Below are 16,476 nucleotides of genomic sequence, written 5' to 3'. Positions count from 1 at the left end.
CGAAATGACATTAACCAGATTGTTTTATCACCAACGCCAACTTACTTCTGACTTCATTAGTGCAAAATGAAAAGTTTTCTCAGCTAGCAAACGCTGTACACACAACACACTCCATTATTGTCCATTAGCCTGATGTTGATTTCATCCATATGAGAATTTTAATCTGGTTTTTTTTTTTTTTTTTTTTTTTACACAGTGTTAATGGATTTAATGCATTTCAACTTTTCAAAAAGTTTCCATAGCGGCAATGAATATTAACATTCCCTGGCCAACAGCACATTAACAGATATGGTGTTTTGTTGTTGTAATATGAGATGTGGCTTTCAGTGATGAATTGTCAAAAAAGAAAAAAAAAAAGAAGTGAGCATTCGCTTGGCATGGAAAATACAATTAACACGAGCGTGTTTGTGCCAAGCAGGAGTGGCGGAGCGCTGTTTACCTGAACCGCTATCCGAGTGCGCAAAACAAATATTACAAGTGGATGGTTGGTGGCGCCCTCAAGGGAAAAGCAGGATCTGTGTGTGTGTATTTACATATATGTGTGTGTGTGTGTGTGTGTAGACTTAGCATGATTCACTGGCAGGATGAGCTGCTCAGGAAGATTGCGGCGGTTTGTAGTGTGGACAACAGGAGAGTGTGTAGCTGCCAATGAGGCAGAGATGGCCAAGATGGAAAAGCAATGGGGAATCGCATACACACGCACACACATACACACACACAATGCTTACATAGACCATGTAGGGACCTACACAAATGCTACAAAGGATTATTGGATAATTAAACATAAAAATCAGTCCAAAAAATGTCTTGTTAGGTTTAATCAAAGACAAAACAAAAACTAAAAAGTAGTGTTTATGCTGCATGTGTTTAATAGTGTTTATATATAGTTTATCTATAGTTATTATATTTAGTTAAATAGATATATAGAATAAACTGGATTAAAAAAAAGGAAAATAATCAACTTTGGAGCGGTAACAGTAACTCAGCTTCGTCGCACCACTCTAACACTGATTATATTTCTATAACAGCACAATGTTTAGTGCTTTATTCCTTTATTCATTTATTGTGCTACATGGTACTTTTAACTTGTAATTCACATCCTTTTATGATGAATGACAAAAAGATTTGACATGTGTGCCACCTCATATTTATACCACAGGGAAACAGCTGATGCAAAAAGGAAAAAGAAAAAAAAAATAGAAAACGACAACAACAAAAACATGAGCATTTATTTGCAGTTACTGCAAAAATTATTTAGGGGTGCCAATAATTTTGCACACAGATGCATAGAAACCCATATTGAATATAGTCTGTACGAGGATACTATGCACCTATGCACATTGAATGCACACACACACACACACACACACACACACACACACACACACACACACACACACTGTTATTTATTGGGTGGGCAGTGAAAGCCAGCCTGCTTGTTTATGCCAGATTGCTTTTCCAGATGTTTTTTTTTTAGGAAGAAACCCTCCACTCCTCCCTCACTTTTTCTCTCTACACCCCTCCGCCCCTCCTCCTTTTGTCCAGATGGAGATTGTTTTTTACAGGCGTGTGTGTAATCCTTCTTTTTCCCGGGCCCGATTCCACCGTGCGCTCTGATAGAAAACTTATGACGAGCTTCGAGGAGAAGAGCGCAGGCTGAAGGCCAAATGCCTCGTCAACGGGAAACAATCCCTTTCAGTGACCCTTAAATAAAAACCCACAAACATCTCGTTTCCAGGAGTTTCTGTAGGAGTGTGTGTACATGCTGCATGTGTATGTGGTGAGACCTGACGAGAGCTTTTCCAGAAGCATGGATATATGCATAATAGATTGTTGTGCTCAACAATGGCTCACTCTCGAGATCTCGCTCTCGCCTGTCTCGCTCACACACCCGCGGTTTAGAGCCGGAGCAAGCGGACTGTGAGACGCTAACCAGATGGCTCGGATCCTGAAGCTCCTGGGATGAAACACACATCCGCATGGAGCTGAATTAGCTTACCTGGGATAAAACTGATGAGGAAAAAAAATAGTGTAACATGATGAAGCTCGAACGTGGATTATACATGTTAGTAAGTGACGTTAGCTAAAGATGTTGGGAAAGTTGGAATATGTATTCAGTTGAGCATTGTAGTCAGTCTGTTATCGGCTAAAAGATGGCCCAGAAAAAGGATATTATGCTGATTAATCATGAGAGGAAATTTGTGTGTGTACGAATATAATTACGATGTAGAAAGAATTTGGAGGGTTAATAAATCATCACCTGGAGGGGGCACTGTCTTACAACAAAGATGGGTTTAAATCACATATAATAGCTATTCAAATGTGACTAGAAAAGCAAGAAAAAAAGATAAGAGAAAAGATAGAAGCTGAAAGAAGATAAGATACGAGTCTGTAATAAGAATGCTCTTCTTCTTCTTGTTTCCTTTTTCTTCCTTTGTCCTGTAAGCAGATTGATTAACTTGAACCAACTCCATACAGAGGATCAGCAGAACAGTAGCTATTGCTAACTAGAGACATTAGTTAATAGTGTTAATAGCGTAATTAACACGAACATGAAAAGTCACCAGTGACTCAAGAGACAGCGGTAGTTAAAGTCCCTATAAAATGGCTTCTAAGTGATGATTTCTGTCTGAAACAGGAAGTCTGAGTGACATCGTATTCAGAGTTAGGTGTAACGTGTTAGTGTTGTACTTTTATTGTAATCTAATGACTTTTTCTGATAATGCAGTAATGTAACACATTACATTTGAATGCATTTTATGTAATTTGATTACAGTTACTGATGTCAATAAAATTGCTTTACTTGCATTACAAATTTATTGTTAAGAAAACAATATAAAGTAAAATGCATTTTTAAAATAAACCACGTTTTGCCCTGAAGATTTTTTCCTTAGCCCTGAATAATTCTCCACTTGCAGCAGTTTGTCACTACAAAACTGAACGTCAGTGAAAGTTCTTCAGTGAACGGAGGCGAGACCAATCAGAAAGCATTTACAGGAAAACACGTCGGAATACCCGTGTCTTATTGGCTGACAGTCTCTCAGTTCTGTCAAACACTAACTCACAGTCAGTGTGAGGAAAAATGGATGCACGCAGATTTCTTTTTTTAAAACCAGTAAAACGGAGACTGAAACAGTAACATCCTCTGATGCTGAGCAGGAAAACAAGGTGTGTAAATGTTTATATGAGTTCCGGTTTATATGAACATGATTTGAGCAGAGCATAAGGATAGATAATGCACTTTGCATGGCACTGTAGCAGCTAAACCCATACAATAATAGCTTAGTTGTGCCTCCCCTTGACTAGCGACACCAAACTAGCCTAGTTAGAAAAGTTTTATATGTTATCGATCTGATAGTCCTACAAACAGTGACTATGTTTACATGGACAGCAGTAATCTAATTATTGACCTTACTCTGATTAAGATAATAATGTGATTAAGGTGTTTACATGAGTCGCTTTTAGAATACTCCTTTCATGTAACCATTTTACATGTATTAGAACATAATTAGATTAATGGCACACGTCATTACGTCACCGCGCCACGCCGTCCGACGTCCCTCAGAATTTCACGTATTAACATAGAGTTCGTCTTCGTTATAGTACCGTATACAGTTTTGGGTGTTTTTATTTAAAATTTTTACGAACGCTTTAAGTGCAGTTAATTATTTGTCATGCTGTACGTGCAAATAGACAACTGCTTGAAGCCATGGGTTGCGTCCCAAACTGCGTACTTACCGTCTATATAGTAGCCGAGATACATGTATTTTTCCCCACTACAGGCCTATAGTAGGCAAGTACGCGGTTTGGGATGCAGCCATGCTCTCTTGTTCGCCGTAAAATGTTGAGCACTACCGTGTGTGATCATGTCCTGTCGCAAAATGCAGTGAAAACTCTCACACGACGTTAATAATGTGATTAAGGTGTTTACATGTCTGTAATACACCTCAATAATGCGACTAAAACAGGAGTACTCCACATGTCTTAATTCGATTAGTGCATACTTCGAGTATGACCTTAATCAGATTAAGGTAATTAAAAATGTTTACATGGTAGTTTCTTACTCAAACTCTCATTTTAATCGCGTTAAGAGTGGATTATTGTTGTCCATGTAAACGCACTGAGTGACAACACCCGAGCAGGGTTTTATGATAAAATCCAAACTTTTCTGATCATGACATACATTGATGCACGCTAAAATTACTTAAAGAACTATGAATTTCACTGAATTTCACTGTAGCGTGAAATAAAAGTAATTAGTAATCTGATTTCTTTTTACATGCAGTAATCAGTAATGTACGGTTGCCGAGGACCGTAAACAATGTACACAAGGACAAATCTGAAAACACATTAACAAATCCGAAAGCACATTAACAAGTCAGACAAAACGTAAAAGGTAGGTATAACTTGTGAATGGATTACTTACCAGTGATTGGACGACACATCTGTCAATCAAGATATACAGGAAGTAAGAAATTGTAAACAACTTTGTTTCTTGTACATTAGTGAACTTCTGTGTTTACTTTAAACCATTTTTTTTTCCCATAGCGAAACTTTAAGTGTTAGAAAATAAAAGTTTATATTGGCAAGAAATGAGAAAATGGAATTTATTAAGCGCTACTTTGATGAAGGACATTCATATGCTGTGATTTTGGATATGCTGTTAACATACCACAAAATAATGATTAGCTTGCGCTCTCTAAACACACACCTAAAGGACGTAGGTTGGTTTAGAGGAAAAATGATTAGCATTAAATGATGTCAGGAATGCTACAAGAGCAGAGCTGCGTGAACCATGTTCGGCTACTGGATTATGTGGTTAGCGCTTTAGCAGAAACACAAGTTGCATGTAAAACGTGATGATGTTATGTGGCTGCTGCAAGAACTTAACCCACAGGGGAGAAATCAGAGGACACACTGTAGATTTGTTACATTTTTATTTTAACCGCAGTACGGACAAAACATATTAACACATGCACACATACAGTGACTTTCCAGTACTGGCACAGCACCGTAGCCTGCTGTACTTCCTGTATATCTTGATTGACATATGTGTCATCCAATCAGCAGTAAGTAATCCATTTGCAAAATGTACCTACCTTTTTCGTTTTGTTTGATTTGTCAATGTGTTTTCGGATTTGTGTTTGGTTTTGCATTTCTCGGCCACCATAGTAATGTAATCAGATTACAATTTTAAAGTAGTAATTAGTAATCTGTAGTGGAATAACTTTTTTGAGTAATTTACCCACTACTAATCGTATTAAACTGCCTGACTGATTTAGACAATAGCCAGTAGGGTTCGAGATATGCCACACCCCCACCAAATCTAAACAAACCTGACAGTAGCTTAGCAAGCTAGCCAAATATGGAGATCAGTGAAGCATCTAATGAGAGACTTTTATTTACTTTTATTTATGAAGAAGCTAGATAGAATGATACAATGATGTTTTAGCTCAGTCAGAAGAAGCGATATTCCAGCATTGTACCCTGGAAGTTCATAGAAAAACCTGCTAGATGTGCCTGTTTTATAACAGTCACCTCATATAAGCTCTGCCCTCTTCAAAATGAGTGAACTGGGGTTTATTGTGAGGTTTGCCTCACACCTCCGGGTTGGGGTTTGAATCCCCCTTCTGCCCTTTGTGGGCGGAGCTTGCATGCTCTCCCAGTGTTTTGGGAGTTACTTCAGGGTACTCGGATTTCCTTCCGCAGTCCAAAGACATGCGTTTTAGACTGATTGGCAGTTCTAAACTGTCCATAGTATGTGATTATATGTGTGATTGTGCCCTGTGATGGGTTGGCACCCTGTCCAGGGTGCCATGTGTACCGAGTTCCCTGGGATAGACTCCAGGCTCCCTGTAACCTTGTGTAGGATAAGTGGATGGATGGATGTTAAGGTTAGTGAAAAATGAACAAACCTGTTATAGGAAAATAATCCTATAACAGGTTTTCTGGATTTCTGTTTTCTGGATGTGTTGTTATTGATCTTTACAATAACAACACATTCAGAAAACAACAACAACAACAAAAAACCCTGCAACTTGTCATGTTACCGAGGAACCACAAAGCGTAAACTCCTCTGTCCTGAAGACATCAAACGTTAAAATTTTACCTCTGACTGTTACAAAGTGTGGACACTGGAGACTCCTTCCAAAAAATTACAGAAAACTTTACCAAATCAACTATTATGTGGCGCAACTGCCATACAAGTCTATGTGAATGAGTTGTTACTATAGAAACGATAACGTATTTGAACAATCTGAATGATTTGCAGCTGGATTACTGTCAAAGCTGCGGTTATAGAAATTAAATTAACACCTCCTGACCAATCAGAATCAAGAATTCAACAACACTGTGGTGTAATGCGCCATGCTGAAGTTCAGTGTTAAATAATGCAATAAATAATGTTATTTAAGAGAATGTCAGTGTAAAGTGTTACAAGTGAAACTTGTCTCTAAAATCAAATTCAACCTGAACTGACTTCATCATCTGTAAAATAAAATATAAAAAAAGGGTGAAAATGAAGATCCTCCACATAATTAAAGCACCAGACACACCATCTGTATCTTTGTTTCCCCCTTAATTGTCACTAAACGAGCCTTCAGAAGATGAAAGATCGTTTTGTCAGGGAAAGAAAAAGCTCTTCAGAGGGGAGAGGACATTGTTTCGGGAAGTCGGTTTCTTGCGTTCGTCTCCACCAGAGTCCATAGGGGTGCGTGTGTGCAGCAGATTGATGAGAAGCTGAAGTGGGTCCCTGGGTGCCGCACACTTCGCTCTGCAGTATTAAAAACTCCCACGCGGTTTTTTTGGGGGAGGCCAAATTGCCCTTGCTGGAACGGTGGTGTGTTTCTGCAGTAATGAGCTGTGTTCCGTTTATTGTGATGAATGGTGGAATGTTCGAGAATCCATATAATCTCAGAACATCATCGCAAGACGGCAAGGACTAGTCTCTTTCCTATTGAATGTTCCTGAACATTTTTGAGAGTTGCCTCAGCAACAAGCTTTAGTTCTATAGTTGAGTTAGTGATGCCTCAGTGTTTTATGCAGAACGCTACAAGAGAATGTTCCTGAATCGGAAAGGTTCCAAAGGAACTATCCAAAGAACCAATTTTTTTTTTTTGTTTGTTTCCTCAGAACCAGCTAGATGAAAAAATATCTAATAGATCAAAGAAGAACCCTTAAAAGAAAGAAGGTTCCTAATGGGTTCTTCCATTGCCTTGAGGAAGCCTCAAAGGTTTTATGTAGAACTCTACTATAGAATGATTTCTCTGTCAGAAACAAACAAAAAAATCCAAAAAAAAGAGAACTCATCTTTTTCTTCTAGAAGGATCTTGGATGGTTACCTCAGAAACAACTAGAAGGTACAGGTTACAAACTGTCTAAAGAACTAATGATGACCATTTAAAGGAAGGAGGGTTCCTCAAGGGTTCTTTATTTGTCTAGGAGAAGGCTCAAAGGTTTTATGTGGAACCCTACTAGAGAATGTTCCTTTATTAAAAAAAAAAGTTTTATGCAAAACTATTGAAAGATCCTTTCTTTCTTCTGGAAGGACCAATAACCTTTCCAAGCATCACCTCAGAAACAAGTAGGATCTAAAGATTATATCTAGAACCTGTTCGGGTTCAGTAGGATCTAAAGAGCCAATGAAGAACTCTTAAAGGAAGGAGGACTCCTCAGAGAAACCTCAAAGGTTTTATGTAGAACCCTACAGGAGAATGCTCCTCAAACAGCAGAAATATCCAAAGAATGAGATTCTTGAAGCTTTTTGAGAGATGCCTCGGAAAAAAATAGGACCCAAAGATCAAATCTAGAACAGTTTAGGGTTCTTTACTTGACTGGAGGAAGCCACAAAGGTTTTTACATACAATCCTACAAGAGAATGTTCCTGTTTCAGAAATGGATCCAAGCACTTATACATGTAACCACAGACACATCTCTTTCTTCTTTAAAAACACGTCAAGAGTATCCTCATAAACAACTAGGAGGTACAGATTAAACCCTTTAGCATTTTTCAGTTGCCTGGAGGAGGCCTTAAAAGTTTCTGCAGAACCCTAGAAGATGATGCTCATCAATCAAAAAAGGTTCCAAGCAGAATTATCAGAAAAACCACTGACTGACTGATCTCTTTCTTCCTGAAGGACCTTCAGCCTATTCGAGAGTTGCCTCTGAAACAACTAAGATGAATAACCCCTAAGTGAAAGAGGGTTCCTCAGGGGTTCTTCATTTGAAGCCTCAAAGGTTTTGGGTAGAACCCTACAAGAGAATGTTCCTCAATCGGAAAGGGTAAAACTATTCAAAGAAGCCACAAAGAAGATTTGAAACAAACCACTGAAGCCTTTCTTCATACTTCCATGTGTGAACTCAGACTCAGAAACTGCAGACGTTATAATTTACACATTCGATGAACCTCAATGCCCCCTAAAAACGAGGTCGTAACACAGAATATGGTTTACAGTCGTGCCGTAAAAGTGTCCTGGCCTCGTCTAATTAGAAGTGACTGTTTTATAGAGTGCATGACAATGCATGAATTTAAGCATGCACACACTGAGACATGTGGCAAAGATCAGTGCTGAGCCATCTCTGGAAACAGAGGCAGAGTGTGTGTGTGTGTGTGTGTGTGTGTGTATATATATATGTGTGTGTGTGTGTGTGTGTGTGTGTGTGTGTGTGTGTGTGTGTGTCTGTGGTTGCCAGATGAGGGTCGTTACACTGAGGAACTGAAGTGTAGCCCATCACTGGTGTGTGTTTCATTCTCTCACTCGTGTTACGCACCTGTTAAAAGGTTAAAGTGCTAATAAGAAACACTGCGTCAGGTCTAAATGTCCGAGTCCATGACTAACTGTATTTCATCAGTAATTAAAAAGATAAAATTTTACTTGATTGTGAATGGATTCCAAAGACAAAATATCTGAAATGAATGCCTCGTCAAAAATTTATTTGATAGGCAGAGATTAATCCTTTTTTCCTGCGTGGCTGTGAAACTTGTTGAAACATGGATGTAAGCAAAAACTTCTAACCACTTCTATTTCTTTGATATTAAATTATTGGGATGCAGAAAACAGGGATGACACTGTGCAGTGACTGCAGCTAATTTTAGAAGTGTAAAATGTTTAGCGATTTCATGCACAGCAACAAGCTCTGTTTTTCTTTCTGCCGTCATTGTGATTGCTGTCATGAACTGCATCTTGAATGGAAAATTACTTGCATTATATAGCATTTACTAATCTAGAAAAACCATTCAAACTCTAAATTTACTAAGAATTAGTAATAGTGCTCTAATATATGTTGAATGTGATTTGTTTAGTCAATTGTGGACACAGTGTCACATGGTGCTGCACCGCACATGCTATTTCTGAGGACGTGCAAAGGACACTCCGAACGACCACAGGCTATGTGAGCCAGCAATCTTGTGTACATGTACGAGTAGTTAAAAGCAAGTATAATCCAGGTCTAAGAAGCTACAAACACACTCAGTACATTTACATGGACAACAATATTCCAATATTAACCTGATTAAAACAATACTCTGATTAAGAAACTAGAATGTAAACAGCAATTTTTGATTACCTTAATTCGGATGAAGTCATACTCGAAGTAAACACAAATCGAATTAAGACATATGGAGTACTCATGTTTTAGTCACATTATGGAAGTGCATTATAGACATGTACCTTAATCACACTATTAACGTCGTGTGGGAGTTTTCACTGCATTTTGCGACAGGACATATACACACATGGCAGTGCTCAACTGTTTGATGGCTAACAAGAGAGCACGGCTACGTCTGAAACCACGTACTTGTCTACTATATAGTATATAGTAGGAGAAATACATGTATCTCGACTACTATATAGACGGTAAGTACGAGGTTTCGGATGCAGCCCACGGTTTCAAGCAGTTGTCTATTTGCACGTATAGCATGATAAGTAATTAACTGCACTTGAAGCTTTTGTGAAATTAAAAATAAAAACACCCAAAACTGTATATGGTACCATAATTGTTACACCACGGCCAGCAGAGGGCACTGGCTCGGCTCCTGACGAGTCACGTGACATTGTTTTTGTTTGCTCGCGTCCGGATTGAGCATTTCGTAGTAAGTGACTTTAATTTGCCCCAGGTGTCCATGCTTTGAGTTAATCATGTTCTTTATTTAAAAGCCTGGGTGACTGAGCACTTCGCTCAGTATTATATCATGTCTTTAGTGGATCCTGGTTAGTATCGTTTGTTTTCCATGCCTCGAATGTTCTCGTTTCCCGGTGAAGACCGCGTTTACTTTAATCGTGAGTTTTGTGTCTAATAAAGACTGTGACCTGCACCTGCATCCGCCTCCAGTCTACGTTTCGTAACAGAATACTGAGCCCAAAATGCGGAAGCAGCAGGTAGCCATGAGCGCCGCCGAAGAGGCAAGGATTTGGGCGCTTTACCGTACGTCCCTGGAGATGAGCAAACAGCTCGGAGAGGAAATTGCTCAGTGCAAAGCCAAGCTGCGCGCCGCGTCGTCCCTCGCGCCATTTACCCCGTCCCCGCCGCCAAAGAGCGACGCCGTGCAACGCAGCCAGCAAAGTGACCTGAGCATCTGGGGCTTCCCATGGCAGGGGAAGTGCACCATGCTGCACAGTCCAGAGGTGAAGGCTGGCCCAGAAATTTTTTTGAGGGGGGCAACGAGGACAGCAGAGCTCCAGCCTGAGGCCTACGGGGAGGTCTCAGCTGTGGAGCTCCCACCTGAGGTCAACATGGCGACCTCAGAGCGACAGCTTGAGGCGGCTGAGGAGGTCGTCATGCTGCCCTGCACAGCCGAGGAAGCTGTCCTGCTATCCAGCCCAACAGAGGAGGTCGTCCTGCTGCCCTGCACAGCCGAGGAAGCTGTCCCGCTGTCCTGCCCGGCCGAGGAGGCCGTCCCGCCCTCCAGTCCTGCTGGGGACACCGCCCAGCCCTCCAGTCCCACTGGGGACGCCGCCCAGCGCTCCAGTGCCGGCGCCCTGCGTTCCAGTGCCGTCGGGGGCGGCGCCCAGCATTCCAGTGCCTTCGGGGGTGGCGGCCAGCGTTCAAGTGCCGTCGGGGGCGGCGCCCAGCGTTCCAGTGCCATCGCCCTGCGTTCCAGAGCCGCCAGGGGCAGCGCCCAGCGTTCCAGACCCGCCGGGGGCGGCGCCCAGCATTCCAGTGCCGTCAGGGGCGGCGCCCAGCGTTCCAGGGGCGGCGCCCTGCGTTCCAGAGCTGCCGGGGGTGGCGCCCTGTGTTCCACTTCCAGCGCCGCCGGGGGCGGTGCCCCGACTTTCAACCCCGGTGGGGGTGCTGCTCTGCCCCTCTGCTGCCCGACGGAGGCTGCCTCGCTTTCCGTGGCAGCGAGAGACAGCTCACACAGGGGCCCGGGACCCCCGTTGGAGGGGGGGGGTTCTGTTACGCCACGGCCAGCAGAGGGCACTGGCTCAGCTCCTGACGAGTTACGTGACATTGTTTTTGTTTGCTCGCGTCCGGATTGAGCATTTCATAGTAAGTGACTTTAATTTGCCCCAGGTGTCCATGCTTTGAATTAATCATGTTCTTTATTTAAAGGCCTGGGTGACTGAGCACTTCGCTCAGTATTATATCATGTCTTTAGTGGATCCTGGTTAGTATCGTTTGTTTTCCATACCTCGAATGTTATCGTTTCCCGGTGAAGACCGCGTTTACTTTAATCGTGAGTTTTGTGTCTAATAAAGACTGCGACCTGCACCTGCATCCGCCTCCAGTCTACGTTTCATAACAATAATGAAGACGAACTGTATGTTGAAACATGAAATTCTGGAGGGACGTCGGACGGCGTGGCGTGTGGACGTAATGATGTGTGCCGTTAATCGATGTTCTATAACGTAAAACAGGAACATGAGATGAATATTCTAAAAGCCACTCATGTAAACACCTTAATCACAATATTGTCTTATTCAGAATAAGGTCAGTAATTATATTTATGGTTGTCAATGTAAACGTAGTCAATGAAAGGAAGACAGCCCAAAAGTCCACCAAGAGGCAGGATGGAAGATATGATGTGGAGTTCAATGGAACGTCACTAACTTTAGATTTTTGTTAAAAAGAACAGGAGACAGGAAGGAGAGAAAGGGAAATCCTTGAGGTCATAAAGGAGAGGAGAACGCTTAAGAAGGCCTTGAGGAAACCACCAGAGCAGGAAGGACTGAAGGTACTTGGGAACTAAATCAGGAGTAGATTCAACCCTAAAGAGGGCAGAGAGGATCCAGAAGCACAGAAGCAAAACAAAGGTGAAGAGCGCAAGGTTCGTCAGGAACCCATTCAAATATTTACATGGCCTTTTGAAGGAGAAGAAGAGTGGGAAGAATGTCAAGAACCAGCTAATCAGCATAAGGTCATATGTTTTCCATTCCATTCCTACAAGTCGGTTTTTAGTTCGATTTTTGTAGAGATCTATCTCACTCACTGTTAATTCTTATTAGTTAGCAGGCTATTAGCTATCTGCTCATGAGGTTACAAAAGTGCAAAGCTTTGATGACTTTTTGTTATGACACTGCAACTCTTTATACCATGGTTTCTTGACAACACACCCAAGGTTTGACTCCCATTATTTCCTCTCAAGTTTCAGCTCTGCCCCTGATTTCCCCAGATTTCTCCGCTCTCTGTAACCTGATCTGCTGTCCAGCTGCAGCGTCTTAACATGAGGTCATATCGGCATCGCTATCGTTGTCCTAATAAGCCCTGCATTTTGGCTTGGCTTGTCCGAATAGCGCTGGAACGACTGGAGGTGTGCTCAACTGAACCGTCCTCAGGCTGCCAGAAGCACTTGGGCTCAAATGGGAATGCCATGGATACAAAACATCAGGTTTATTCAGCGCTAATGCAGACATCAGGGTTGGTGGAGGGTCACAGAGGAGAATGTGAGCAGGTTTTCAGCACTAAATATACGATCAGCGTTCGAGTTGAATCATTGGGTGATTTAAGCTCTACTAATGACAGTCCATCATGCATGGATGCCAAATACTGTTTCAAGAGAGAAATTCTTTACAAAAATGGGCAATAAATATCTGAAATTTACAATCACTCTGATAAGTTACTGTATCTATTAGGGGAATATGAGCACACAGCACAATAACAGCCTTATCCTTATCCGTCAGTGAAAGAGGAACAGTGAGTGACCACGAGTCTCCTGTACAAAACATGGAAAAAAGTCAATTTAATACTTAAATGTGCCGAATGCATACAGCTTAGAGAATGTTTACGGATTTATAAAACGCAAACTCTTTACCTTTATACATGGCTAAGGACTTTATTAATATCTCGCAATTTTCACCTTAAATAACAGATTTTAAAATAATTTTACAATGATTGTGAAGGAGAAATTTTTGATGTTTTATTTGGCATTTTGGTGTCTAAATCATTTCATGACCTTGATTTAATATCTCCTGTCTTCATTAAGTCGTACATACGGGTAACTATCAGAGCATGCTATAAAAAAACAAAAACAATAAGAGCACGTGCTGGATCAAGTGCTATTTTATAAGCTACAGAATAACCATATTGTGGAAGCCATATTGTTTGGTTTACTAACAGCAAAGAATTAAACAACAAATGCAAAAGTTACTTGCGATTAAAGGTACTTGGTGTTCCATTGAAAAACGTTGTCATGGACACTTCTACTTAAGAAAATCTGGGGCTTTATTATTTGCATAATCTGAACGGTGCTCACAGAAAACTGACTTAAGTAGACGCGCAACCCGAAATTAACTTTCCTTGTGGAAATAATCATGGTACTTTTTTTCCCCCTCACTCTCATGTAGATTTTCTTTTGTGGTCTCTGTCTAAACTTATTTTTTCATTCGGTCTCTTTCTCTCTCTCCTTTTCCATCAAACTTCTTAACAATTTGTTTTAACAACTAAACACTTTTCACTTCAAGCCAATGTAAACATTTTGCGTCTTGCCAATTCCCTCATATGTTTCTTTTCTGATGCAATATTTTGGCATAAAAGCATTTGGATAGCAACCCAGCTACTCTTTCTTGTTCTTGTTTCTTTTCTTGTTTGTCCAACAGCGGCACCGTTTTCAAGCGTTGGAGACGCTGATGTGTGTCGACAGCGCCTGCTAATTGGAGTAAATTAATTTACCTCGGGCGGCATGTTCGCACAAAATGGCGCTCGCCGTGTGAATAAGTGATGATCGGCAGGGCCGGTATAAGGCCCGATTTTTAAATCATTTAACAGCACGAGCCACTAATTAGCAGTGAGAAAAGCTGGCTTTCAGACTCGATTAAGACAAGCCTGTGTTAGTGAGAGGAAAGAGAGAGAGAGGGCACAGAGAGCTTCTGATTTATTTATTCTCTGGGCAGATTCTGGGTGCAGTGGGCTTTGCTTTTGGATGGTGGTATACAGAGGATGGAGTGAAGATTGGAGTTTGAGTCTGTGTATTAAGAGGAAACTAAATACTTCTTCCACAAATCACACACAAAACTGATTAAGAAAATCAAACAGTCTGGGGGGCTAGTCAAGTCTGTGAGGCTAGAGGCATCATCCCTATTCTTTGCAAATGATGTTCTCTTGGCACTACCCAAAATGCACCTCATGAGTGTGAAGCAGCTGGGATGAAAATCAGCACGTCCAAGAGGTTCTTGAAACTTTGTCCCTAGTGGAGAGGTTTAAGTACTTTGGGATCTTAGTCACTAGTGATGGAAACAGATTTGGTCAGTGGCAGCAGTGTTACAGCCTCAAAAACTGATTTGTGTTGGTGAAGCAGGAACTCAGTTTGAGGTTGAAAATTTATGTTTACTGGTCAGTCTAAAGTCCCTGAGAACCAATGGTGGAAAAAAGCAGGGATGCTGGGCTTAGGCTTTGTCATAGGATGGGGAGCTTGACAATCCTTGGATCGTGGACAATTCTTGGACCTCTGAGGAGATCCACTAGTTCTCCAAATTGTGTGGAGCCAGTTGTGGTGGTTCCTTACAGGTATGCCCCCTGGTAGGCTTCCACTAGAGAACAGGCACATTCCACTGGGTGAAGACCTCGGAGCAAACCCAAGACCTGCTGGAGAGATCTCCCAGTTGGTCTCGGATCATCTGTGGATCCTCCATGAGGATCCTTTTATTTTCTGACCTTCTCAGCCTGCTGTGACTGTGATCCCCACCCGGACAAGTGGAAGAAAATGAATCAATGTCTTGAACGTCAAACTATTGTTCACATTCGAATGAGATGTTGCTTTGTCTTTTCAATTCCTATTCATAGTTCGGTGAGGAGTTTTTAAAGCTTTTCTACCTGTGACTGAGTAATGACTCGTCTTCTAACTCTATCATGAATAATCTATTAACACAAACACTTCACATATCCAATTACACCGCATCAGAACTGCTCTGTCTCACTTAACGTAATTACAGCCACATAATCAAGTGAAGTAAGTTGCCTCATTAAAAAATGTCTCACTGCTACTCCTTCCTGTTCCCTAATTCACTCGGACATCACTGATCAGGCTATTTTTAGGAATCCTTTCTGAATCTTTTCGACTGACTTCCTGGCAATGATTTCCTGTCTGTCATTTCGATAGCCAAATGTGTCCTCTGTAAATTCATGACATCCAAGTGGAGGAGGACGTCTGGGTCACGTTCAGAGGTACCTTTGGCTCGTTGAGTTTTTGAGTTGACCCAGTAACGTGGCCACTGAAATTCAGACCCTTGAAATTTGTCCTCGATAAAGCAAAAGGGACGAAGCCCCTTTTGGAAGCAAGGATGCACTGGATGATAGTCAAGGCCAGAGATTACAGAAACGGTGCCTCCCGCCATGGGACATCCTTCTGGGTCTCTCACAGAGACGTCCGGAAACCTCCGTGCCAAATTATGTCCTGCAAATTCCCTCCATTACACCCCCCCCCCCCCCACCCTTCATCCAGTTTGGAAATCCAGACTGCAGGGAAATTAACACTTGCTCTAGTGGGAAAGGAGGGCAACATGAACTCTTGCCAACTCATCTGAGAGCTTTCTCTCTTTTTCTCCCCCCTTTTTGATTCCCTTATTTTGTTTCGCGCTGTCCGTGAAATGCAGCCGATTCCCAGCTCGGAGTTTTTTCGGCTGCCGCTCAAATCCCAGCAGTGTTTATGGATTCTCCAGATCTCATTACAGTCAATGAGCCTGCAAAGACTCGCAGATCAAAGTGAAAAAGACTTTCTGGTGAGTGAGAGAGCGAGAGTGAGACGAGTGAGCCAAATCAAGCAATTACAGCCAAGGAAGCTCATATCAGGAATATTTTAAAAAGCAGGAAGTGGCCAGTTATAAATAAATAAGGAAGTAAATAAAAATGGCAGCAGTAGCAAATCATCTGTATCCCAAAATATACATGTATACAGTACATATTCCAAGCTGATTACTTTTTTTTTAGGAATTCTAACACATCAGAATGATTTTGCTGAACCAGTCCAAAACATAGCTGCCTCTATCAGGAGGTTAAATCAAAAGAAAAATTTCCACTTCACCTCAAATATATTCGATGAGACAT

Source organism: Ictalurus furcatus, chromosome 2, assembly GCF_023375685.1.
Source record: "Ictalurus furcatus strain D&B chromosome 2, Billie_1.0, whole genome shotgun sequence".
Lineage (NCBI taxonomy): Eukaryota > Metazoa > Chordata > Actinopteri > Siluriformes > Ictaluridae > Ictalurus > Ictalurus furcatus.
This window is presented reverse-complemented; position numbering follows the sequence as displayed.